The sequence below is a fragment of the Drosophila takahashii genome, chromosome 2L (assembly GCF_030179915.1).
Source record: "Drosophila takahashii strain IR98-3 E-12201 chromosome 2L, DtakHiC1v2, whole genome shotgun sequence".
Taxonomy (NCBI): domain Eukaryota; kingdom Metazoa; phylum Arthropoda; class Insecta; order Diptera; family Drosophilidae; genus Drosophila; species Drosophila takahashii.
Window position 1 is genome coordinate 38,818,474 of NC_091678.1, and position 16,295 is coordinate 38,834,768.

Here is a 16,295-nt window from a genome sequence, read left to right on the forward strand (position 1 = left end):
CTGTTCACTAAAGGTTCACACCATCGGAACTTATCAGTAATAGTGGTAACACAGAACATATTTCATAAATCTTCGCACACCAGGGATATTTCCCTAAATACTAAATATATTGTCGCTTTTAAAAATCCTCGTGATAAGCTTCAATTTCAGTGCTTAGCAAGACAAATTTATCCCGAAAACCCAGCAGAGTTATTTAGAATATATAAAGAAGTAACGGAGCAACCGCATGGTTATTTACTTATTGATCTCACTCAGGGAATTAACGACCTCTTAAGATTTAGATCAGACATTTTTAATTCGGCATATACTGTGTGCTATTCCGATGAAAATAGTTTACAAAAAGAATCTAAATCGCTTAAAAGCGAACAAACATTTATTGTATGTACTCAAAAAGGCCGTCAATAGGTTACGTAAGGCTATTATAAGTAATAGTAATAGTGAGCTGGTAAAAACAATAGTAGAGATTGTGTTGAATAAATGCATTAAAAAAGTATAAAAATACATTGCGGCACCTTTCATGCCCAAAGCGTACATTGAACTCTAAGAGAAAAGTCCTAATTCAAAAAGGCGGATTTTTACCTATTCTGATAAGTTCGTTGCTTTCTGGAATTTTTGGAAAACTTTTAAAAAATGATTAAAAGTAAACACAATTTAACTAAAGTCATTTTAATGAATCCTAACTCATACGAAAAATTGCTAAGCAATGATAACGGAAATGAATTAATAAATATGAAATTCCTTCCTATTTTAAATAATAAAGAAATAAGTGATTTTGATAAGTGGTTAAAAATTAGTCAGGAACTGAGTTACTATCAAAATAAAAAACGTATTAAATCCTGGAATATTCAAAATACACAAAAATCACCTCTTATTTCTACAAGAACAAATGAATCTCAAACCACCGATTGGATTGATATGAAACCCAGCACATCAAAATTAAAGTATGATCATTCACCGATAGAAAAATTACAATCTCTACCCTTACCACCAGAAACGGATGACGAGGATATAAAATCCAATTCAAATGAAAAACAAAATGATTTTCAAGAAAAACGAAAGTTAAGAGATACTTCTTTTTTGGACAGTAAAATAGATATAAAGAAAATAGGATTGGAAAAAGTAGTACCAAAAGTGAAGCTTAATGAACGACAACGAAAATTAAAAGCAAAACTACAAAAATTAAAAATTGAAACATCACCATATAAAGATGTTAAATATGTAACAGGTCGTGAAAAGTTAACACGATCGGTTCGAGCAAAAATCCCTATACAAACTGGAAAAAACAAAATAAATTGGATTTCATATCAATAACCAAAAATGGGTTATTTAAAAGAGATTTTTATCACCTTGCTCAGTAATGATTCCATGAATGTTTTTCCCGATAACGTTAAGTGTGCATTTACAAATATTGTGAATATTCCTGAAGATATGAACGATGATTGGGAAGTCGGTATTACAGATATATATTTGAATAATTACATTAAGTTTACACCTAACCAAGATACAAGTGTTCTTGAAGAAACCGAATTTGTTAGTCTAGTAAATGCTGAAACATTTAGGTATAAAAATGTATCCGTTGAGTCAAAAATACCTGAAAATGGATTGATTTTTATTTACACGGATATAATAAAACCAAGGTCAGTAGGTAGTAAAAGACCCAGATGTCTTCGTGTAATGCATTATAACGGAAAGGAAAAAAATATTCAATTTAAAAATATTGAGTATTATCCTTTGGATATATGGTCACCAAATGAAATCTCAATACTAATTACGGATTCAAGTGGATACAAGATCCCATTTGAAACTTCAGCTATTCCGATTTTCGTCACACTTCACTTTAGAAGGAGGTTACCTGTCTAAATAAAACATTCCAAAAACTCTATAAATAAAACATACCCAACAAATTTTTACTTAGAGTGTGAATAACCATCATGGTGAAATCTTATCAGGAATATTATGTGAATCAGTGTGGCGGGGGGTTAAGCAATATACACTCATAGAAATTTTCCGGTAAAATCGCCCTAAAAACAAGGAAAATCGCCCTAAAACGGGGGTCAATGGCGACTAGGCAACAAAATTAGGGCAAATTGCCCTAAAAATACGGGTGAATTTGTCATACATTTAGTGTGATTTTTCGTAGATCTAGGGCGATTTTTCTATTTTCAAAGGTAATTGCCCTAAAAATAAGAAATGAGACCCTTAAACTAAAGGCAGTTTCCTTTAAATCCAGGGCGATTTTTTTGAACTTATAGGCGAATTGCCCTGGAAATCGGAAAAAATACCTTTAAACTAAAGGCAATATTTTATAAATCTAGGGTGTTTTTCTGGATTTTAAGGCGAATTGCCCTAGAAATAAGGAAAAATATCCTAAAACTAAAGGCAGATTTTCAAAAATCTAGGGCATTTTCTCTGGATTTATAGGTGAATTGCCCTAAAACATGCAAAATGCTCCCCAAAATTTCACGGCCATTTTTCATAAATAAAATAAAAATTTAAATTTTTATTTTTTTTTTTTTTTATTTTTTTTTTTGTTGTTATTTACATTAACTACAAATATATTTACACAATTTATATTCTTGCTCCCGGCGTCCTTTTTTGTTTTTGCTGTCGGCACCAACACTGAATGGATCGCAAGCCAAATTAAAGTTGATTGTATCTCTATTAAATGAAAACGGTCTAATTATTATATGATAATTGAAAAAAAGAGAAGCACTTACCTTCAGAGCTTTCCAAAAATTTGAGCAGGTTTATTTCCTGTTGCTTCCTTACTCCTGCTTTTAATAAGTCCGACAAGTGGTTTGCGAAAGCTGGATCTGAAAAGCGTTCTCGATCTAAAAAAAAAAAAAAAATTTTATAAGAAATTAATATAAAAATGCACAGCCAACACACACAATTTTCATTTAGCCTGCGATTGCGTTTGCTGCTACTCCTAGAAAAAAAAAGAAGCAGCAAAAGCAAATTTCGAGCACTGACGAAATGTCGCAATAGAAATTTGGGGGTTGTTTTGGCATATGCACTTGTGAATGCGGTTTGTCCGGTGCATAAATACAGATTTCTTGTAAATATATATATATGTATGTGTGTATTCTGTTGCATCATTTTTTTAACTCAAGCATTATTTACATATACACATACATATATGTATACTCTTATTAATGATCTTACTTTGTTCTGCCACACTTCCGCTTCTGGACCGACTAGTTGAACAGGAATTTCTCCTCGTAGCTGCTTCCACTCAAATTTTTTAAAGTTTCAGCTGCATTTTCCTTTGTTACAGATATGTAAATTCAATTAGTTATTAATATCAAAATTGCACAATTATATATGTATGTACTCACCAGAAAACAGAAAAAGAATCGCCTCCCAAGTCCTTTAATAGCGTTTACATTTTTCACTTTTTCACAAACAAAAGGTTTCATACAAACACGTCTTTCACTGCCAAGCGCCCGAAAAATTATGACAAAGTCTAGACAATGCAACTCTTTCTACCCCCACCCTTGCCACTGCAGCGGACGAAAAGTAGCAAAGAAGAAGAAAAAGGGTGGACTTCTCTAAACTCAAATGCGCTCAGCATCAAAATTCACAGAAAAAGGTCCGCCCTAATATACACACACATTCACTTGTTTTGACCTGTCAACCACACACACATACACACATGTATTACATATGTATCCATTAATTGCGTCTTAAAATTTCGTTTGACTCTTCCTTGTTTTTAGGGCAATTTCAGAACATTTGTTTTGCTATTTTGTTCAACGTTTTAGGGCGATTTCGCCCTATGAGTGTAAAAGAGTGTACACTCATAGAAATTTTTACCTAAATACTAGAAAAGTCGCCCTAAAACCGAGGTCGCCCTAAAACTACGAAAAATTTTCTTATTATACGGGTGGCTAGCCCTAAAGTTACGAAAAATCGCCATGGAAAATATTTTTTAGGGTTAGTTTTTCCAAAAAGGCTAATTTGTCCTGTTTTTTAGGGCGAATTTTTATGAGTCGACTCCAAAAGTAATTCCTTCTTTTTAGGGCGAAATCGCCCTAAAACGTTGAACAAAATAGCAAAACAAATGTTCTGAAATTGCCCTAAAAACAAGGAAGAGTCAAACGAAATTTTAAGACGCAATTAATGGATACATATGTAATACATGTGTGTATGTGTGTGTGGTTGACAGGTCAAAACAAGTGAATGTGTGTGTATATTAGGGCGGACCTTTTTCTGTGAATTTTGATGCTGAGCGCATTTGAGTTTAGAGAAGTCCACCCTTTTTCTTCTTCTTTGCTACTTTTCGTCCGCTGCAGTGGCAAGGGTGGGGGTAGAAAGAGTTGCATTGTCTAGACTTTGTCATAATTTTTCGGGCGCTTGGCAGTGAAAGACGTGTTTGTATGAAACCTTTTGTTTGTGAAAAAGTGAAAAATGTAAACGCTATTAAAGGACTTGGGAGGCGATTCTTTTTCTGTTTTCTGGTGAGTACATACATATATAATTGTGCAATTTTGATATTAATAACTAATTGAATTTACATATCTGTAACAAAGGAAAATGCAGCTGAAACTTTAAAAAATTTGAGTGGAAGCAGCTACGAGGAGAAATTCCTGTTCAACTAGTCGGTCCAGAAGCGGAAGTGTGGCAGAACAAAGTAAGATCATTAATAAGAGTATACATATATGTATGTGTATATGTAAATAATGCTTGAGTTAAAAAAATGATGCAACAGAATACACACATACATATATATATATTTACAAGAAATCTGTATTTATGCACCGGACAAACCGCATTCACAAGTGCATATGCCAAAACAACCCCCAAATTTCTATTGCGACATTTCGTCAGTGCTCGAAATTTGCTTTTGCTGCTTCTTTTTTTTTCTAGGAGTAGCAGCAAACGCAATCGCAGGCTAAATGAAAATTGTGTGTGTTGGCTGTGCATTTTTATATTAATTTCTTATAAAATTTTTTTTTTTTTTTTAGATCGAGAACGCTTTTCAGATCCAGCTTTCGCAAACCACTTGTCGGACTTATTAAAAGCAGGAGTAAGGAAGCAACAGGAAATAAACCTGCTCAAATTTTTGGAAAGCTCTGAAGGTAAGTGCTTCTCTTTTTTTCAATTATCATATAATAATTAGACCGTTTTCATTTAATAGAGATACAATCAACTTTAATTTGGCTTGCGATCCATTCAGTGTTGGTGCCGACAGCAAAAACAAAAAAGGACGCCGGGAGCAAGAATATAAATTGTGTAAATATATTTGTAGTTAATGTAAATAACAACAAAAAAAAATATAAAAAAAAAAAAAAAATATATTTAAATTGTATTTTTATTTATGAAAAATGGCCGTGAAATTTTGGGGAGCATTTTGCATGTTTTAGGGCAATTCACCTATAAATCCAGAGAAAATGCCCTAGATTTTTGAAAATCTGCCTTTAGTTTTAGGATATTTTTCCTTATTTCTAGGGCAATTCGCCTTAAAATCCAGAAAAACACCCTAGATTTATAAAATATTGCCTTTAGTTTAAAGGTATTTTTTCCGATTTCCAGGGCAATTCGCCTATAAGTTCAAAAAAATCGCCCTGGATTTAAAGGAAACTGCCTTTAGTTTAAGGGTCTCATTTCTTATTTTTAGGGCAATTACCTTTGAAAATAGAAAAATCGCCCTAGATCTACGAAAAATCACACTAAATGTATGACAAATTCACCCGTATTTTTAGGGCAATTTGCCCTAATTTTGTTGCCTAGTCGCCATTGACCCCCGTTTTAGGGCGATTTTCCTTGTTTTTAGGGCGATTTTACCGGAAAATTTCTATGAGTGTAGGAAGTCTTTATATATCACCACGAATAATACAACAAGGACGAGGAATTGGAAATTTCTTTAGTGGTCTTTTTAATTACATTAAACCCCTTTTTCTTTCGGGAATAACTGCTATAAAAAATCAGGCCGCTGAGACTGGAAAGGCTGTTATTAATGAATTTGGTAGAAAACCATTAAGAAATATAATTCAAGAACAAAGTAAAATTGCTTTACAAAATCTGTCAAATAAAGCAATTGATAAAATGACACGCTTTCAAAATGGAAACGGGAAAAGAAATAAAAAGAGGAGTACTAGAAAAAAAAGATCTCATTTAGCATCTAAACGACAACGCAACCATACCCAGACGCATCATAAAAAAAAAAGCAACAAGGAAATTAAATATAAAAGATATTTTTTCTAAATCAAAATGAGTAACCGTATCGAATGTATGAAAAGTGAATTAGATTTGTTTGCACCACATCCAACACAAAGTTCTATTTTAAGAACTGAAGAAGTCTCATATAATCCAATTGCTTCCTTGGACGGAGCCTCGTCAATAGAATTTGTTTGCCTAGGAAATGGTGAAACCTACAGGGATTTATCTAGCGTTTATTTACGGCTTATTGTGCAACTTAGAAAAAATGACAATACAGTCATTGAAGGAAACGATGTCGGTGTAGTAAACAATATTTTACACTCAATGTTTAGGAGTTCATCAGTTTATCTAAATAACATATTGGTGTCACAAAATGATAATAATTATCATTACAGAGCTTATTTGCAAACAGTTTTAAACTATGGGAGTGATGCCTCTGAAAGTCACTTGGCCTCTCAAGGTTATTTCTCAAATTTCGGGCGAATAACTGCAGGCAAATATGTTTACCCTGCAACCAATGAAACCCTTAAAAATATATTTCAAAATAGTAATAAGGTAGAATTATTCGGTAAAATTCATGGAGATATATTGAATCAACCAAAATTTCTTGTAAATAACGTTGATGTGAGAATTAATTTCAATATTGAAAAAACAGCATTTTATTTAATGGAATCCGGTACTGAATCAAATTTAAAGATACTAGAAGCACAACTTTTCATGAATCATATAACAGTTAACCCAAGTATTTTATTGGCTCATCATCATGTATTACAAACTAATAATGCATTATATCCGTTTAACAAAGTAGAAGTGAAATCTTTTACCATTTATCCTGGTAATAATACATTATCGATAGATAACGCAGTTATTGGACAGATCCCAAATTTTCTAGCATTCTGCATGATAAAAAACCGATCCTACTCTGGAAATCGTGGATTAGATCCATTTAATTTTGAACATTTTAAAATTCAACGTTTGAACCTGTTAGTTAATGGAGTTCAGATACCTTCTCAAGCTCTTGAGTTTGATTATTCAAACGTCGAAAATGTTAAAAGTTCAAGAGGATATAATATGTTATTCAAATCTTGTGGGATTAAACATTACGATCGAGGACTACAAATTACAAAGGAAATGTTTGATACAAATAGTTTTATATTAGCTTTTGATCTAACTGCAGATCACTCAAACACAACTGTTTGCTCAAATTTGTTAACTCAAGGAACCATCCGAATTGAAGGAAGATTTTCTGAACCACTTACTGAAGCAATAACGTGTTTGGTATATTGTGAATACGACTCTATGTTTGATATTGATAAAAATCGAAATATTCGAGTACTTCATTAAAATGAATACATTACAAATTGATAATTTACTTTCTAAAAATGGATTTACAAAAGATATTTTAAAAGGTGTCTTCCCTTGTGATCAATTACCAAAAACCATAAACAAGTATCCTGCGTTAATTATCGCCAAGACTGATTCTTCAAGTCAACCCGGTACTCATTGGATTGCCTTCTATTTCAAAAGTAATAAATCAGCTGAATATTTTGATTCATATGGGCAATATCCTCAACCAAAAGAATTTATATCATTTTTAAGGAAAAACTCAACCAAATATTTGTTTAACAAACAGCAACTTCAAGGTTATTTTTCAGACACTTGTGGGCATTATTGCATTCCCTATGGACTTTATAAAAGTAAAAATAAATCATTAAACTGCTTTTTAAAAAATTTTAAGCGAAATGATTTTAACTATAATGATAAGCTAATTCTAAAAATCTTAAAAAAATATTTTAAAATAAAAAAGTCAAACTTAATAGAATATCAGTATCAATTAAGATTATTTATTGTTGGGGTTTTATACAATCTTTGATTTAACTTATAATACTTTAACATAATATTAAGGGCTTCGTCTTTTAAACTAGGAAGGCTATGACACTGGGACAAAGTTTGTAGTGAAATCCGTACTTCGAGTAAATTAGTTCTTTTTCCTCCAAGTCCTCCAACGTATATTTCAAATGCTCCAGCCTTCGGACGTGTTCCTCGAAAACCATGTCTTCGAATTGAATAAGAAACAGCGCAATTTGTTTGGCTAGCATTTTTGGTTGACTTTCACTCTTAGATGTTCTTAAATGGACTGATGTAGAATAAGGAAACTCACTCGTTTATATTGGGAAACTGTTCTTATTTACTTTTCCCTTATATACCATATGAGAAATACCATTTTCACTCAATTTCCTGAATGGTGTCTTGGTAGAAAACTTATTTACATAACTTTTAGGTAAAAATATCCAAATCTGTTCGTTGTCCTTGTCTGTTAAATAAAGAGCTATTTTATTTCCATAAGATGTTTTCTTCAGTTTGCAATCAATGATCTTGTATTCATATCCAATACATAGATTTTCAATTTTAGTGTAACCAATCGCAGGTTTCATCTCATTCAGGATGTATATAAAGTCCTATGATATGAAGAAATTTAGTATAGTATAGCATATATTCACAATTACACATACCATTTTCTATGAGAACTTATACGGGGTGGTTATTCTCAGTGAAATTACTGATGTATACTAATTTATTTATTGAATAACACATAGCCTTTTATACTCGGAAAACCCTTATTTATCACGAGATTATATATATATATATATATAAATATATATATATATATATATATATATATATATATATATATATATATATATATATATATATGCATATGCATATATATATATGTAAACATTAGGGTGGTTTTTTTTTGTATGAAAAATTCTAAGGTCCTACTCTCACCCCCTTATACTTTGCGCATTGGTGCATTTAAGACATACCAAAAAGAAAAAGTTTAAAAAAATGCGATTTAGTGCTTGCGCATTGACCTTTAAGTTTATCACTCATACGTACTGTTGCCCTTGATCAAAAATTTTCATTTCATATAGGTGGCGTAGACTTGTCATTACTTATTGAGTCTAAACATAAAGGTAACCTTGTCACCTTTAAAAACGGGTAAAGAAAAATAAAATTGCTATGGCTATATAAGTTCCAATATTTAAGGGAGTCGCACCACAGAATCAAAAAATTTTTTTTTTAATTTATCGCCCCCAAGCCATATGCAGAATATGTGGATAAAAAGCTATAAACCTATTTTTTAAAGAAGTAACATGGGGTGACCCTCTTAAGAGTGTATCGTGGCACCGATGTTAGTAATAGGCGAAACAGTTTAAGGTTGACAAATTTATGTAGCGGTCTTTATTTAAATCAAATTTTAAATTATAATAGAGAGCTTTAAAAAACGTTGTGTTGCTGCTTCGCTGGTTTTTTCTCAAGTAGATCTGCCATACTATATGTTGGTAGTGCTATATTCGCATAAGTGGCAATTCGATTTGGCGGCAGGCTTAACAATTTAAATTACAGTGGTAACAATAATTAAAAACAAACAAAGCAATATAATTGTACCGAAAATTCAAAAATTTATTTATTTTGTTATATCCTTGCATTATAGGGTATAGGGTATTATAATTTCAGTCAAAAGTTTGGAACGCAGTGAAGGAGACATTTCCGACCCTATAAAGTATATATATTCTTTATGAGCATCACCAGGAGAGTCCATCAAGCCACATCCGTCTGTCTTTTCTTGTTAAGCCGTGTTATTCTTTTCTTCACACGAGTTCTCTTCATTTTGCAAGCTTTTAACCATTAGCGATTTTTCAATTACTGGAATTTCTTCGTCAAAAAACGCAAGCGAAGCCGTTTCATCTGTAAGGTACCATAAATGGTTTAACATTTTTTTTAATGCTACTGAAGACGCAGTTTGATCTATTTTTTCATAGTTTTTCATTCGTCCGATGAACTGAAAATCTAGATACGGCGATTTCTTAGCATTAGTGCAGGTAAACCACACTTTTAAATATTCCGTTACGACAAACACACAAATATCTTCCAGAGCTATTTTTTCGTCGTTGCTAATGTTAAATTGCCTTTGAAACATAAGTATTTTCATGGAATAAATGGCTCTGGCCATCCACCTTGCCTGGTGAATGCCTCCTGGCGCTTTGATTGATATTGCATTCAGATTTGAATTCAGATTCAGCTTTCCAACCAAAAAAAAGGTGCTCTCCATTTTGTTAACGATTTTGAACGAAATCAAATATTTGACAAGTCTAGATATGGGAAAAGATTTGCCTACCCAAAACTCATACTGGCTTACGTGCCGTATGAGTAATCTTTTTGGAAACTTTGAGACCATTGCGCAAGCCCTTACACTTAATTTAAAATTTTTTGGATTTTTGTTTAAGCTATTTTGCACAAATATCTTGTGTTTAAAAGGGTGAGATAAAAATTCCTTATAAAAAACAGCCCTAGTAAACATATACACACATATATTGATATATAAATAAATGAGGTTTCCACAGCCTTTATAAACGAATTTTATTTTGAGATCATCCAGTTTATACTTCAGATACAGGATGAAAACGTTTACTTGCGAGTTATGTCCTATAAAAAAATCCTTCACTAACCGCAACGGTTTGAAAGTACACACTTTAAAAATACACAACTTCAGTTATGAAAAATCGAAATCGAGCAACTACGTGTGTTGTTTCTGTCCTGGAGTAAAGAAATTTTGGCTGCGCAACGATTTGCTTATGCATATTTTGTTGATACACAACTTCACACTAAAATCCCGACTTCATCCAGACATTTGGACATATCCCAGAATGTTACAAGGAAACCAAAATAAATAAACAAGAATAATGTTTTTAAGATTTAAAATTAATTTTATTTATTTTTATATAAAAGTATTTTATCATCATCCTGAATATTCCAAGCCAGCCCAAATAAATAGGCAACAATAATATTATTTCAATTTTCAAATTCATTTTATTTCTTTTGTATTTATACATTAAGATTTTTTAGTTCATTGTTCCAGCTGTCATTTAGTAGTACAGCCATTGGATTATCATTTTCGTTCACCTCGTTGAACAAATGATCATCGTCCGGGAAACTTGGGTCCGGTTCCTGGGTGTCTTGATATAATACTTCCTCGTCGAATGGTTGACCAAACATTCCATCAATCCAGTTCATTGTGGATTCGCCTTCGTTTGGTGGACGTAAAACGTGGTTTACGGCTAAATCCTCGTCTGTGCTCTGGGATAACGGCAGCTCGGGTTCCAATACAGCCTGGTTCATTTCGTCCCTGGGTGTATTCTGCTCGATGATGATCGAGTCGTTTTCATCGATGGTGCGCTGAGTTGAGGTGCTCTTAGGCCAGAACACTCCACGAAGCATGACTTCAGTGGGACTAATTTCTTCGATGACCTCCGGTTCATCGACAAACTCCACAATTATAACCGAGTCGTCCATGATAGTTTTGAACAAAGGTTTGTAATATTACTAACTACACAAACCCTACAGAGGTTCATTTTATAGTAAACAACACATTGCCTTACGTCAAAATGTGTTTATGTGTATGGGTATAAATTTCTACCCTTCAGTTCTGGCGTCCCATATCGGGGACAATTCCTTAGGCCAAACGCTCGGCCGCTGTCGACGTCAGCAGAGCAGTCGGTATTTATATATTGCGCTCTCTTTCCTTGTCTTATAATTTGTTGTTGTACTAGAGGAAAAAGCGGAACTCCCATACAATTTTCTCTATGTGGCGTCCTCGGTGCGTCCTCGAGTACAGATGACCTGTCCTCGGGTTTTCCTTTGGTGATTACTGAGGGAAAAGTGACATCTGGTACTGAAGGGTAGAGTTCGATTGGTTGACTTCCATTGTGTCACTGAAGAATAGACATTTAATACATATATAGCTGTGTGTGTGTGAGGGTGTAAAAGATCTAGAAAGGCAAGGTTGTCAAACAAGGGTGATGGCGGCTTTACAGTGGCGTATGTGTGTGTGTGTGTGTCGCATAGGCGGGTGAGAGTAGGATACAATTTTCATACAAGTAGCTATATTAAAGGCTATTTCACATTTCTTTCATGGTTTAAAAAGGAAATCACACACACCAGGGGTTTTCTCAAAAGTAAACTGAATACATTCACTTTCTATACCACATTTCTGGTAACAGAACACACATAAAACAGGTCTTTGAGTAGGCAAAAGGTTTCAATTGTTACCTGCATTGTCACCAAAAAACAACCTCACATCTAGCCAACAATAAAAAAATCCTTGAACCCTTGAATCCTTGAATACTCATATTATAGCGTTAAAAAGGTTTCAATCCTTCAGAGAGAGAGGGTGACACCCTCTGGATTGGATTTTCTGTAAAATAAGTATAAAACATAGACTGTGAAATTAATAATTTAGTGGTAACCATTCTAACTTAAAATATAATATTTAGTTGTAATCAAAAATATTCAGGGTAACCTGGACTTGATAGAGTGTTAGGATCAAATGATATTTAAATGATAAGGAAAATTCTTTACAATTATTTTATTCGTTTTAGTACAATCCGTGCACAATGGGTTGATAGGAAGAACTTTACATCACGCGATTTTGAAAATTTTTTGCATATTTTTCCGCAGAAGGGGGGGGAGATTGAGAGATAGACATACGGGCGCTTTACCATCCCACTAGCGCCACCTGGTGTTAGCCGGGTTTCAAACCTTTAGCCAAGTTTCGAACCCGGTTCGCGTCTAGGGAATATGTGCGCCACCTGGATTTAGTCGAGTTCCAAACCCGGTTCGAGTCTAGGGGAAATGTGCGCCACCTGGATTTAGTCGAGTTCCAAACCCGGTTCGAGTCTAGGGGAAATGTACGATTTGTATGAAATTAGTTTTAAAAGCAGTGTCCTTAAAAATCTACTGCATGTCTATCTCTCAATCTCCCCCCCCTTCTGCGGAAAAATATGCAAAAAATTTTCAAAATCGCGTGATGTAAAGTTCTTCCTATCAACCCATTGTGCACGGATTGTACTAAAACGAATAAAATAATTGTAAAGAATTTTCCTTATCATTTAAATATCATTTGATCCTAACACTCTATCAAGTCCAGGTTACCCTGAATATTTTTGATTACAACTAAATATTATATTTTAAGTTAGAATGGTTACCACTAAATTATTAATTTCACAGTCTATGTTTTATACTTATTTTACAGAAAATCCAATCCAGAGGGTGTCACCCTCTCTCTCTGAAGGATTGAAACCTTTTTAACGCTATAATATGAGTATTCAAGGATTCAAGGGTTCAAGGATTTTTTTATTGTTGGCTAGATGTGAGGTTGTTTTTTGGTGACAATGCAGGTAACAATTGAAACCTTTTGCCTACTCAAAGACCTGTTTTATGTGTGTTCTGTTACCAGAAATGTGGTATAGAAAGTGAATGTATTCAGTTTACTTTTGAGAAAACCCCTGGTGTGTGTGATTTCCTTTTTAAACCATGAAAGAAATGTGAAATAGCCTTTAATATAGCTACTTTCAGCTAAAGTTGTATTGGCCAGAATAACCTGAGAGTATAGGCTTGAACCTGTTACAATCTTTATAAGATCCTCCCCCAACCAACCAATATCGGATATTTCTTTAGAACCCATAGCTACTTGCAGCTATTGTTGTATTGGACAAAATAACCTGAGAGTACAGGTTGTCAAACCTGTTAGCGATAATATGAAATCTTTACAAATCTTTTGAACCCACCCAAGTAAACAAGAACACCTGGACATACACACCCCTGTTGAGTCGCCATCACAGATCTTTCCCACCCTTACACATGCACACACACACACACACACACACACACACAAACCCATCATGAACCAATCAACGTGAACTTAGGAAAAACATGGTTTGAACATTCGACTGCTTAATATTTAAAATTAGTTCTTTAATGCAAAGGAATACAGAAACATCGTCGGTTTTCTAACTCCAATTTTTTTATTCAATCTAATTTGATTTATTTGACAATTTTTATAATGGCGTCTGTGCAGTGCGATATTTGCAACGAGCATATTAACGTGTCGGTGTTCGAGTCCCATTATGAGGGGTGTTCGAAAAACCCTCATGAAAAAGTGCGTAATATAAAAATTATTTGTGACTTATGTCAAAAAAGTTTGGAAAGTTCCAAATTTGACGAACATTATAAAAAGTGTAATGGGCCGAATAATGCATTCGAACTATTGATGAATGTGCAGAATCATGTGGATGAGCAGCCTTCTACGTCAAGAGCCGCTGCTAAAAGGAATGCAATGGACTCTACCACTAAAAACCAGGAAAAAGGGATTAAGCCCCAGAAAAAAATGGTCTGTGAGTTGTGTAAAGAGGTTTACCCTGAAACGGAATATCTTAAGCATGCTACTACATCTGAGGATCATATGAGTTATATAAAAGAATTTGATGAGCAATATAAAAAGTCTGCTTGGGCGAATAATGCATACAACCTATTGATGAATGAGCAGAATCATGTGGATGAACAACCTTCTACGTCAAAAGCCGCTGGTAAAAGGAAAAGGAATGCAATGGACTCCACAAAAAAAAGCATGGAAAAAAGGATTAAGACACAGGAAAAAAAGCTATGTGAGTTGTGTGGTGATGTTTACCCTGAATCGGGATATCTTAAACATATAACATCGGAGAAGCATAAGAGTGCAGTAGTGAGGTATAAAAATCTCGAAATAATTGAGATGGCTTCGAAAAGTGAATTTCCAATAAAGTCATATCGAGTGCAGGCTCCGGGAACGGAATGCATTGATATTAAAGACTTCTATAATAAATGTCAAGCTAATATTTTAAAAATCCTGACTAGTTGGAGTGAAGAATACATTTCTATTAAATTTAGTATAAAAGTTTATGGAATGTATGTAAAATTCACAGATGAAGGTAGTTGTGTTGAAACACTAAAGCATTTTTCAACTGCTTACATATCAGTTTATGATGGATTTGATTTAGTCCCACTCATTGATAGTGCTATGGACTATTTATCAAATGCATGCAGTGAGTTTCAGGAGAGAGACTCAGGATGGGCCATAAAGGCTTTTAAATATTTTGAGATTTTAGTAATAAAATTAGAGCACGTCCCTGTTAAAGGATTTATTCCCGCTCCACCTCCAATTAAGGCAAAAAACGCACTGATTAATGTCAACAATTTTGATAACTACTGCTTTAAGTGGTGTTTGCTCGCCTCGATTGCTTATAAAAATCACCTGACGACAATTTTTATAACAGACAGACAGCGCAGTGCTGCTAGAGAGAATTTGCAATATCCAAAAAAATATAGTGGATTTGCAATTTCACAAGATGTAATTTGCTACAAAGGAGTGGAATTAAACTTTACCGGAATAGAGTTTCCGATAACAACAAATGGTATAAAGAAGTTTGAGAAACAAAATCAAACCTACAGCATCAATGTTTACGGAATTGATTATAACAGGAATCTGATTATTGGTCCTATTGTAAGAAGTGCAAATAGATCAAGACCAAATCATATTAACTTGTTGAACATTGAAGATGGAAAAAACAGGCATTATGCCTATATAACAAGTATGAAAAAGTTATGCTACTCGCAGTATACAAAGTCGAGATCTGCTGCACATTTTTGTGAGGATTGTTTACAATTCATAACAAGTACAAATACTACACATGCCACAAAGGAGTGCGGAAAAGTTGCCTCTGAATATCCTAAGCCCAACGAAACTACGGAATTTACAAATTTTTATAAAAAACTATCACCACCTGTTGTAATATATGCGGACATTGAAGCTGTGTTGAGGAGTTACCAAACTGTTAAAAACACGGCAACAGTCTCATCAACTACAAAAGAAAAGGAACACATTGCCTGCGCGGTATCATTTTACGAGGTACATAAGTACAACCCATCTTTAAATAGCCAATGGACCTACGACGGTAATTATAAACAGTTATAAAGTTATATATTATATATTTATTTATATATATTTTCTTCTTAAAGGTCCAGACTGTATTCAACAATTTTGTAAAGCCCTTAAAGACACAACTTTGAGGCTTTATAATCGTTACTGGGGTCACCATCCAGAGACAGCCCGGGAGTTGGAAGCATGGGAGGAGTACGCCCAGGAGAATGAAACTTGCTGCGCCTGTGAACTCCCAATACTAGATTTAGCCGGTAAATACTTTAATCAATTTACGGGTTGCTACATGGGGCCAATTCATAAAAAATGTCAATCC

The 16,295-nt window shown here is 33.8% G+C and overlaps 2 long non-coding RNA genes across 2 annotated transcripts; one reads left to right on the top strand and one right to left on the bottom strand.

The window, feature by feature from the left end:
- Positions 1-2,525: 2,525 nt before the first annotated feature.
- On the bottom strand, positions 2,526-3,516 carry LOC138911935 (uncharacterized). The gene is made up of 4 exons (XR_011417565.1): positions 3,339-3,516; positions 3,166-3,266; positions 2,718-2,831; positions 2,526-2,658 (listed from the first exon to the last, which is right to left on the bottom strand). It is a non-coding gene; the product is annotated as an uncharacterized lncRNA (long non-coding RNA).
- A 761-nt stretch (positions 3,517-4,277) lies between these two features.
- On the top strand, positions 4,278-5,291 carry LOC138911839 (uncharacterized). Its single transcript, XR_011417493.1, has 4 exons — positions 4,278-4,460; positions 4,533-4,633; positions 4,968-5,081; positions 5,141-5,291. It is a non-coding gene; the product is annotated as an uncharacterized lncRNA (long non-coding RNA).
- The last annotated feature ends 11,004 nt before the right edge of the window (positions 5,292-16,295 follow it).